Source organism: Tasmannia lanceolata, unplaced genomic scaffold (assembly GCF_043159265.1).
Source record: "Tasmannia lanceolata isolate RefF3 unplaced genomic scaffold, GAP_Taslan_0.1 ptg000021l, whole genome shotgun sequence".
In the NCBI taxonomy this organism is placed as follows: domain Eukaryota; kingdom Viridiplantae; phylum Streptophyta; class Magnoliopsida; order Canellales; family Winteraceae; genus Tasmannia; species Tasmannia lanceolata.
The window spans coordinates 5,255,438-5,267,305 of record NW_027518698.1 but is presented as its reverse complement, the minus strand read 5'-3'; positions in this window follow the sequence as shown (position 1 = coordinate 5,267,305).

Below are 11,868 nucleotides of genomic sequence, written 5' to 3'. Positions count from 1 at the left end.
ATATGAATAGGCAAGTGAGATCCCTTAGGTACCCAAATCTTCCTAATCTTGCTATGTTCATTTGTTTTCACATTAGAGTTCAACTTAATCTTATCTTGTTTAGCATGTAAGCAAGCAACCTTGTAATGACCTTCTAGACCACAATAAAAGCAAATTTTGGTACCGCTAGAAGAAACCTTTTCAAGTTTAGTTTTATAGTTGGATATTGTGGTGTTCCATTTATGTCCAAGTCCACTTTTGTCACTTGACATTCTTTGAAGATTTACAAGCCTATCCAATTTTAATGAACTATTTTCAAATTTTTCAAAAAGTTTCTTTAGTTCATCATACTCAAAAGATAATCTACCATTTTCATGCTTTAGATTGTTGTTTTCATTTGAGAGTTCTTGTCGGTTTTTATTTAAGATTTTGATAGAAGCATTTAACTCATGAATTTCTACTTTGTATTTTTCATTCTTATCATCTAAAAATTCATGATCCTTTTTTAACCAACCAAATTCTTTTGTCATGTTAGCAAGAGAATTTTCAAGTGATGCAATTTTATCAAATTGAATTTCAAGTTCATCATTTGCATTTTGTAGGGAATCAAGAACTTCTTTTAAAACAATAACATTATTTAAAGTGTTTACCTCATTGTTGTCGTTTGTTGAGGCCATGAAGCATACGTTCCTTGCTATCAAGCAATCTTCGCCATCATTTTGTTCGCCTTCGCTTTCAATTTCTTCATCCCACGTGGCGGTCATTCCTTTCTTGCCTTCTCTTCTCTTGAAGCGGTTGTTTGAAGTGGGTTCATTGTTGAGTGGACAATCCGGGCGAATGTGTCCAAGCTTCTTGCAACCGTAACATCGTGGTTGAGAAGATCCATCACCGAGTTCTTCTTTCTTCTTGAATGGAGGGTTTGTCCTTCTATTTCTCATCCCTCCCATGTTCCTTTGCAAGAATTTGATCCTTCTTGTTAGGAGGGCAACTTCATCTTCCATGTCTTCTTTTGCATCTTCATTTTCACCTATATTACAAGCAAAAGCAATTCCTTTTCCTTTTTCGATTTTAGTTTCAATTTCGGGTGCTTTTGTTTTGAAAATCATTTCATGGGTGATCAAGGACCCTATTAGTTCATCTAGGTTCAATGTGTTCATGTCCTTGGCTTCGGTGATTGCGGAGGTTTTGGATTCCCAAGACAAAGGTAAGGACCTAAGGATTTTAGTCACTAAATCTCTATTGGAAAATTGTTTTCCAAGACCCCTTAATCCATTTACAAGATTGGTGAATCTAGTGTACATGTCGGCAATTGTTTCATCGGATGTCATTTGAAAGAGTTCGTATTGCCGAAAGAGATGGTTCATTTTAGATTCTTTTACTTGATTGGTTCCCTCATGGGTGACTTCTAAAGTGTCCCAAATTTCCTTAGCCGAATTCAAATTTGATACTCTATTGAATTCTCCGGGAGATAGAGCACAAATAAGAGAATTCATGGCTTTGGCATTATAATTCGAAGCTTGTTGTTCGGCTTCGGTCCAATCATTTAAATTTCTTGTGGGTAAGATGTATTCATTATTAATTGCTCTCCACATTTGATAGTCTTGGGTTAAAAAGATTTTCATTTTGGTTTTCCAAAAACCATAGTTTGTTCCATCAAAATAGGGTGGCCTAGTGTTTGAATAACCTTCATGGTGTTGAGGGTAGTTTGCCATTTTAGAATCTTTACTCTAGACCGGTTAGGGTTTTCTAAAAATTAGAGACGAGGCTTTGATACCAATTGAAATACTCAAGAGGGGGGGTGAATTGAATTTAACTCAATATTAGGCCTTTTGAAAATTATCTATAAACCCTAATTGGAATTTTTCTTCACTTAATTAAATATTTGGTTAGTGCAAATATAATTGAAAGAACAAAGTGAAATGCCAAACCAAGACAATAATGGAAATGCAAGCGTGAGAAATGACACACCGATATATAGTGGTTCGGCCAACGGCCTACTCCACTCTACTCAAGGTCGCACTTGAGGGATTCCACTATTGGAGACCTCCACGATGCCCGGCTCCGAGGCGGTTACAATTCCAAGGGATATTAAACAAGGATGCCCTTACACCTTTACAAAGACTCTCCTTCTCCGCCGAGTTCTAAGCTGTTGCTCTCTAGGGAATTAAAAAAGGAATGCCCTAGCCACCTATACAAGATATGGAAGATTTGATAGCTTGGCTTCTTCTTGAAAGCTTGATGCCCTTTGTAGTTCCTTGATTGCTCTTCAACAAAGATTGCAAGTGATAGCTCTAAATCCAAACTCAATAGGTTCACAAGTGAAAGGCAAGTTTGGGAAAAACCAAAAATCTTAAGCTTGAAAGGGTTGCAAGTTTGCTTGAGTGCTTAAGAGGGTTTTTCAAAAATCAAGAGAGAGGAAATAATCCTCTAGATATTGTATAAATAGTCTCTCCTCAAAATATGACCGTTTGGGGGTGTAGATAACAAAAAACAAATTTTAATTCAAAACCCAACGGCTCTTTTTTGAGCTGTCGCAAGGTTCTCGGAGTTCCGAGAACCATTCTCGGAGTTCCGAGAAATATTCTCGGAGTTCCGAGACAACGGCCATAAAATGGAATTTTTCTACTGGACCATTTCTCGGAGTTCCGAGAAAATTTCTCGGAGTTCCGAGAAAATGTCCAGACGCTACTGGACCTTTTCTCGGAGTTCCGAGCTCGGAGCTCTGAGAAAAAATCTCGGAGTTCCGAGAAGCCTAAAAATCCGCAGTTTTTGATTTTTATTGCTTGTTTGATTTTTAGCTTTTGGAACTCAACTCCTATGGTTATTTTGGAATGTTTATGAGGGTCCCAACATGTTTGTCCACCACATAACCATTCACTAATGCATTTTAAGTTCTTAAGTGTTCTTTGAAAAAACAAGTTGAAAACACTTTGAAAACGTTTTGCCTTGACTTGAAAATCTAAAGAGAAAGGATGTACAATGATACCTATGCAATCTTCGATCCCTCTTTAGCTTTGGTCTTCAAATGATCTTCCATCTTTGTGTATGCTTGCTTGAGAGATGAGGTGAGCTTCACTTAGCTCCTTTGACTCTTGTATGGGATATCTCCAAGCATGACCATGTTGTGTGTTGGTTTCTTCAATGATCAATCCTATCTCAAACACAACACTTCAAAGCAAATTGATTAGTATTCAAAAACACAATCAATTATGTTTAGAATCATCAAAACAAGATAGGAGAGTAGACCCTTGGGCTTACAGTATTAAAGAGTCCTTGACTCATTTCTCCCATTTCTTTAGTTGTTTTTGGGAGCTTATTCTTAGTGTTGTCGTCACTCTTATTTTATTAGAGACTAGCACAGTCTCATTAGAGCTTTGCTTTTTTAGGATTTTAGATCGTTGTCTTTATCCTTGATCATTAGTTTGCCTTGTTTAGGGGTTTCCCCTATTTGCCATAGGGTTTGGCCCAAGGGTTTTGCTTTGTATGTTCCCTCCAGTCTTTGACCAAAAGGGTGAAATCAGAAATTTAAAATCCAAAAACATTTGAAAAGCTTTAAAACCCAAAAACATTTTAAAACATATAAAACTAAAAAACATTAGAAATTTAAAACATAAAAAACATTTAAAAAATATCAAAAGCCTCAAATCTTTTAAAGTGTTGAGTGTTTTAGGAGTAGTAATTAGGAGAGTTCGTTTCGAACTACGTTGGCTTGATCCTCTTCCGAGGTACGTAGTGCAGCTTGGGATTTATATCCCAAGTCCAGCCAAACTTTTGTAAATAGCATTTTTTAAAATCTTTTGAATAAGCAACCTTTAAAACCTTGTTTTCAAAAGATCTTCCTCTAGAGTTAGGAGTTTCTCTTAGATAGAGAGTTTCAGAGTTAGGAGTTTCTTTTGATAGGTTGTTTGTTTGTTGTGTGCTTGTTTTAGAGTTAGGGGTCTGTCCTAGAGTTATAGGAGCGCCTCCGTCCGGTCAGTCGGCGATCTACATCGCCGAGTGATGACTAGAGTAGGATACGTTAGTCAATCCTTTGTTTTCCTTAGGAAACACAGCCTAGTTACACATAGGTTGTAGAAACCACCTGCATTAGCTTAGGGCTAATCTGCATTTAGTTAGGGCATATAGGGTGTCCTAAAATCCATCATTCACTGTAATTTAAATAATCGTACAAGAAACTTTAATAACTAGTCCGGTCTTTTAGATCGAGTCTAGGATAGAGGTCTAGGTGTCTTAGGCATCCTAGCTTAGAATAGGCACGAAGAACTACGTTGCCTTGATTCTCGTGGAGGTGGGGATACGTAGGCTTCTTTGGATGAATACCAGACCATCCGAGGACTCGGGCTAATCATTTAGAGTCTTAAGATTTGTTGTGCTGTTATTGTAGGATTTGATGTGTTTTCTTACTTTATTGTACTGATCCTATACCTTTAGCTATAGCTTGCATGTGTTTGCACATCAAAACTTAGACACCCATTAGGTATGTCACTCATAACCTAGCTATGCTTAGGTGACACATCTTTCATTTTATGTTATGTGTGTTTATTATTTGTATTCTCAGGAAATGCATGCTTAGGTAGATGACTCCTGAGGATTGTTCTCATTTCACATGATTTCTATCCAAACTTCTTTGGAGTTAATGAAAATGGCATAAGAGACCAAGTGCTTGCACTCGGACGAATTGGGGGTGCTCTTCAGACCTTCTCCATTCGTAACCAGACACGAACACATATATATTTCTGGTTATCCATTGCACAGAGGATTTGATTTTAGGGTTCCATGGCATATCCATGGATGGCGACTCTGAGTTTATTTTTAGGTACAACTCGGTTTCGAGCCTTGGCTCCTGATCAGGATGTATCTCTTTCTTTTTATATCGCCACTCGTGCTATGCTATGAGGGTGGCAACCATTTCGAGAGTTCCTTGGCAGAGCTCTCATTCACACGTGGATGATCTAGAGAGGGTGTTAGGGACTCGTTCCCTCTCACCGCCTATCTTGGATCGGGGTCCACAGTAAGAGAATTTTTTGAAGACAAATTGGAGGCGAAATAACTCCCACTGGATGTGAGTTATTAATCGATTAAATTATTATTTAATTATTATAAATTATTATGTATTATTAATTTGATTAATAATTATCATAATAATGTGTAATCCAAATGAGGATAGTTATTCCCAAACCGGTTTTGCAAAAGTTGAGGAATTGGAATGGAATTGGGAATTGGGATAGGACTACACATTTGGATAAGGTTTGTGGGGCTCACAACACTCCTAAATCAGTTGGAGAACTGGGGAAAAGAGTCACAATTGCTAAAGGACTTTGAGTTGCACTCAAACTCCTTGTTTGATAAGAATTGCTAAATTGTAGGATCTACAAAGCAAGCAATTTGTTTACAATACCAACTCTTATGAGATAAGGCCAAGAGGGCTGGAGGGAGGCCTCCATACACGTTATCCCATGTATCTTTAGTGTCTCCACATAGCCTTGGAGGTTTGTGAGAGTCCCATTCACTCGAGGAGTCTCAATTCAAGTCAGTTTCTCAATTGGATTGGAATTGGGAGAGAGAAACAAGGATTTATCAAACCAAAACTCTACTTTATATAAAAGAGAGAGGGGAGAACGAAATTTTAAGTATGGAATATTCAAAAATTCGTTCTCCCTTGTTCTCCCTTTGGAAAAATAGTTTTCCATCTCTCTCTCTCTCTCTCTCTCTTTATTTCTCTTCCAATTGAACTAGTTTCAAAGTGAAAGGCTTCCAATCAATTTCTCTATTCTCTACAACAAAGGTACTGATTAGATCAGACCTTAAATAGGTGAATAAGAGTTATTTACATCCACAATAGTCCGAGCAAAGAAAAAGAATCCATCGGTTCAACTTGCGGGGTCCGCGACGTTTAGAACGATCGCAACCGTTCGAGGAGTAGATCAAGCAGCGTGATTCCTTGATTTCTTCTTCAAAAAGGCATTTATTTATGTTTGATTAACTTAATTAACTGATCTAGACTCTAGGACCTTGGGCAAAAGCAAGATCAAAAGAAAAATTTTAAATTCTAAGCGATTTTTGTTCCGCTGCGCATAGCGATCTTGCCGGAAGGGGATAACCTTCCTTCAAGTGGTATCAGAGCAACTAGGGCTCAGATCAAGGGATTAAATTTACCAAAGATAGATCATGCGGTATATCCGCTGTGAGTTCGTACATTCTATCCTAGCTATCTGAGGTTGTTAGTCCGTAGTGTTAATTAGCCAACATATGGACTGTTGTGTAAAGATTTGTAATTTCGATCTACTCATTGTGATTTTGATCTGATCCTTGATGGTTAAAAAGTAGACTCGAATACGAGTCCAACGCATCAAGAATCATCAAAATCCGATGAGCGGATTGGGAGATATGATTTTTACAAGCTCAGGCAAAAGTGCAGCCTTTTGCTGATTTTTATTTCGGGAATTGCATTTTTTATTTCGAAATGGCCCCAAAGTTGTGAGAAAAATTTATAGCCGAAGATTAAAAATTTTAAACATTATTTGGGAGTATTTTAAGCGTAATCAGTAGCTAATTTGGAAGTCCGAATATTTTTCTCCCACTTAAAATATTCAAAAATTATGCTATTTTGAAAGGGTTCCCAAAAACCATTATTTTGAGCTTTTCTCGCTCAAACGATTTCGTTTTTAGGCAAACAATTTTGTGGTAACTTCTGCCATCATAAGGAATGATTATATTAATTTTTTTAAGATGTTAGTGTAGACACCCCATTTTGACCGAACCCTTTTACCCAAAATTGAATAAAGTTCCCAAAACCCGAGTTTCAAAACCGAATTTAGAGTCAATTTCAAATTCCCAAAATCGATCTCAAAATTTCTGAAATCTCTAGTCCTGAATGCGAAGGAGCTTGAAAAGCCTAAAATTCCGTCGTTTACAAAACATTCGAAAAACCCTGAAAGAGATACTGATATCGTTTTCTTTCATTCAATGTTGAAGGAGGGTGGCTTATCGAAGCAGGGATGTTCCCATGTCAATTCCCATCTACTCTTAACCCAAAAGAGAAATGGCGAGCTAGGGGAGTGCGCTTAAAAAAAATGGTTGTTCTCTTATCATTTTCTTAGTTAATCCAGGCTAGAAGAGGAGTTATTTAGACAAGGAATGGGTGCCAATACTAATCCTTGTGCTAAATGAAAAAATGATATATTTGCCCCTCCCCTTGCCTAGCCACCCCCTATAGGGTAGCAGAATAGTCATAAATTTATCTACAAGGGGCTGTCCATGGAAAAAGTCGGGGCAGCAGCGTCATTTCCGCTCTAAAGAGGATCGATTAGGGCTTAAAAAGGGGTGGAGTCTTCTTCACCAAAAAAAGAAGAAGAAGAGGGGAGACCGGATCTGGGTAGCCGAAAGAGAGAGAGCAGAGAGGGAGAGGAAAGATGCTATCTCCGACCGCACCTCCGGCAAATCCCACTATTGCCACCACCATCACTCCCTCCGGTCACCTCTCCTCTAGCCGACCCCTCCACTGCCATACCATATAAAGCCACTTCATCTTCTCCGGCCATTTCGCCGGAATTCCGACCCCATCAACAACCATTTCCAACCCCCCATCTTCCTTTTAAACCATCTTCTCCTCTATTCCATTGCAACCGCCATTTCCTAAAACCCCACCACCATCTCCAAGTCAAAACCCTTTTCATTTCTTACAAAACCAACCCACCGGTCTTCCAGCCGCCCACCATCTTCCACTCCAACACCTTTTCACCAACAGAAGCCATAGATTCCGGCCCGGAATCCGTCCGTTTTCTACAGCCAACCTTATCACCATCAGACCCTCCATTTCCATCGCTTGTAGCCCAAACCCATTTTTCACCACCAATCAACACCACCACCATCTTCCATTTTCTTTTACCCTAATCCAAACCTTGGATTTACCCAACAATCAAACCCTTCTTCTCCGACCACACCTCATCGGAATCCGGCTACCTCCAACCGACCGCCACCTCCACTCCCACCTTGAATCCGACCCAAACCCACTTCAAAACCTTACCCAAAACCCATTCTTTTTCCCACCACAGCTACCCCCATTTTCACCTAACAGAGAGAGAGGGAGAAAACAGAGAAAGCAAAGAAAAAAAAAAGAGGGAATCGGCCATTGTTGGAGCTCCAACTCCGGCCTCCCAAGCTCCAAATCCGGCCATTCTCTTCTCCACCCTGCAAACCCATTTCGCCATCTTCTTCTTCGCATCCCCATTAAATCCGACCCTATTACTTTGACCCCAACCTTGATTCTAAATTACAACCATCTGCTTTGTTGCTGCCATTACCCCCATCTCCTCAAACCTCATTTCTGACCTTAATACCACCGTCAAACCCTAGAGCCAAAGCCTCTAAGCTTAGATTAGATCAAGCGATTTACATCATCTTTCAGCGAATATCTTTGGGTTTTGTGGCATCCTTCTGCCTAAATTCCATTAGCAAGCTCAGGTAATCATTTTAGTCAAATATTTGTATTCATTCTCTTTGTGATTGCTCGTGATGTTGGGTATGGATGAAATTCTCTTGCCTTGCTATGGATTTTCAGATAGATCGAAAGTTTCCTTGTAAAAGGAGATCTCATCAGTTAGATTTTCATTGATCTATTGCTAGATTGTTATATGGTGATGGAATTGACAAGTCGATCTCAGTATTTTATTAAAAAAAAAAGAGGGAAAAAGCTGATTCAATTTCGTTGATCTTGTTGTATTATTGATGCCCAATTTAATCTCATGCGCCTGTTTCTGATGTACTTGCAAAGTAGGTGGTCTCATTGCTTTGCCAATGTTGGATTTGAGCTCACGTTCTTATTGTTGTTTTGAAATGCAATAGATCTTATTGTTTTTGATGTCTGATTCAATCTCATTAATATTTGATTGATTTCGCTTAAGTTTCATTGATTATATCTTGAAATGTAATAGAGGGTCAGTAGGGGAATCCATGCTTTGGGCTTTTATCATTTAGAGGCAAAGTAATGTCTGTCACAATCCTCTTCAAACTCCATGTGGTGTTCTGTTTTCAGAAATCTACCTTTTGTGATCCCAATCAGTTTAGTTCTTTGTGGAGCAAGTCAATCGAGATATTTGATTTTTTTACCCTATCTAAGTGACTTCGGTTCTTGTGAAGCAAGTCGGTCGACATGATTGATCCATATTAGTTGAGCCGACTTCGTTTCGTATGGAACAAGTCGATAAGAGGGGCAAGCCACTCCCTATTTCCCCTTCGAGTTTTTCCCCAGTACTTGAGACCTTTCATAGGGCTTCTTTGACCTTTGTCTATTCGCTACTCCTGTAGGATTTTCCGAATTGCTTTCTCTTTGGAGATGTAATTCTATTTTTCGGGATTACTTCTAGCGTGTTTTTCGGGATTCTCTTTGAGTCGAAAGATTTTATTGATTTTTTCGGAAACTTCTTTCATATTAGGGCGATGAAGGCGCTAGCCCAAGCCCATCCTTAGGGGACTTGCTCAGTCCAAGTAGCATACCCCTCCTTTGTATATAGGAGACTTGCCCAGTCTCATAAGAACCTTTGTTTATGTCATTTGTGTCTCGGAGACAAGCCTTGTCTCATATAGAGAGTTTCCCCTTTAGGAGGCGTACCTAGCCTCATGTTAGAGTGGCCTCCTCTTTTAGAGCGAGTCTGTGACTTGTTAGTGTTATTAAAGAGTCTCTGACTCATTTGTACTCCCTCCCTGGTGTTATTAGTTAGGAGTTTTTCCATTAGAGACTAACTCAGTCAAATAGAGCCTTCCCTGCTTGGGATCTTAAATTGTTTTCTCTGTTCTTGGGACACTTCTTTACTTGTTTGTGGTTTATTCGTGTGTCTTTGACACTCGTTGCTTATTTGAGGTTTCCCCTTTTGCTTCAGGGCTTTGCCCTAGTTTGTGGTTATGCTTGAGTGTTCCCAGTAGGAGTGAAAGCATTTAAGGGTCCTAAAATATTGAAGAATTTTAAAATCCAAAAACATTAGAAATTTGAAACTCAAAAAAATTTGAAAACCAGAAAAATCCAAAAAAACAATTGAAAACTGGAAAAAGTTCAAAAATCATTTGGAGTGTTAATTTTTAGTAATAGTAGGAAAGTTCGTTTCGAACTACGTTGGCTTGATCCTCTTTCACGAGATACGTAGTGCAGCTTGGGATTCTTATCCCAGGTCCAACCAAACCTTTGTAAATAAATCATTTAACCCTTTTAAAAATACCAAAAATCTTCCAAAACATTGTTTTCGAAAAAATTCTTCCTCTAAAGTTAGGACTTTGTCTTAGATAGAGAGTTTTAGATTTTTGGTATTGTCTTTGATTTGTTGTCTGTTTGTTGTGTGCTTGTTTTAGAGTTAGGGGTTTGTCCTAGAGTTATAGGAGCGCCTCCGTCCGGTCAGTTGGCGATTCACATCGCCGACTGATGACTAGGTCTAGAATGCGCTAATGATCCCATTGTTTTCCTTAGGAAATACAGCCTAGTTACACATAGGTTGTAGGAACCACCTGCATTAGCTTAGGGCTAACCTGCATTTAGTTAGGGCATATAGGGTGTCCTAAAATCCACAATCCACTGGAATTTAAATAATCGTACAAGAAACTTTAATAACTAGTCCGGTCTTTTAGATCGAGTCTAGGATAGAGGTCTAGGTGTCTTAGGCATCATAGCTTAGAGTAGGTGCGAAGAACTACGTTGCCTTGATTCTCGTGGAGGCGGGGATACGTAGGCTTCTTTGGATGAATACCAGACCATCCGAGGACTCGGGCTAAATCGTTTAGAGTCTTAGGATTTGTTATGTTGTGTGTTTTGTTATGTTCTCTTACTTTCTTGTACTGATCCTATACATTTAGCTGTAGCTTGTATGTATTTGTCCATTAGAACTTAGACACCAGTTAGGTATGTCACTCATAACCTAGCAATATTTAGGTGGCACCTCTTTCATTTATTTTTTGTGTGCTTATTATTTCTATTCTCAGAAAATGCATGCTTAGATGGACGACTCCTGAGGATTGTTCCCATTTCACATGATTTTTGCCCAAAACTCTTCGAGGTTAATAATAAATGGCATAAGAGACCAAGTGTTCGCACTCGGGCGAATTGGGGGCGCTCTTCAGACCTTCTCCATTCGTCATCAGGCACGGACCTTTTGTATCTCTGGTTATCCATTGCAAACAGAGCATTTGTTTTGGTTCCATGGCGCATCCATGGATGGCGACTCTGAGTTATTTTTAGATATATCTTGGTTTCGAGCCCTGGCTCCGGATCATGATGTATCTCTTTCTTTTTATATCGCCACTCATGCTATGCTGTGAGGGTGGCAGCAGTTTCGAGAGTTCCTTGGTAGAGCTCTCCTTCACTTTGTGGAGATCCAGAGGGTGTTGGGGACCCGTTCCCTCACCGCCTATCTCGGATCGGGGTCCACAGTTACTAGTTTTTATGGCCGAATTAAAAATTATTTGATTTAATTTCAGCATGAGTTGATCTCTATTGGTGAAAAATTGGCCAAAAAGGATTACTCGACATCTATCCATGCATGAGATGCATATGGATAATATTTGTGGATGTTTGTTATTTATTTTTATGGTTTGATATTACTAGAATATAGCAATTAAAAGTCCGCAATGTAATAATTAATGATTTATTGGTTTATGTACTCCCTCTAGGTAGTTGTGCGGACAACTGGTTTTCCATGGAGAATTTCTTTTGATGTACATATTATTTAGGCTAGTGTAGGACACTAGGGTAGTTTATTTTATTTTTACATCAAAAGTAATGAAGAAAGATAATTGCTCTTGAGAGGTCAACGACGAATCAAAGAACTTGGACATGGCGATGCCTCAAGAAGGCTATAGATGATGGCGAACCTCGATTTTATCGATTCAGTGGAGGGCAGACACTTT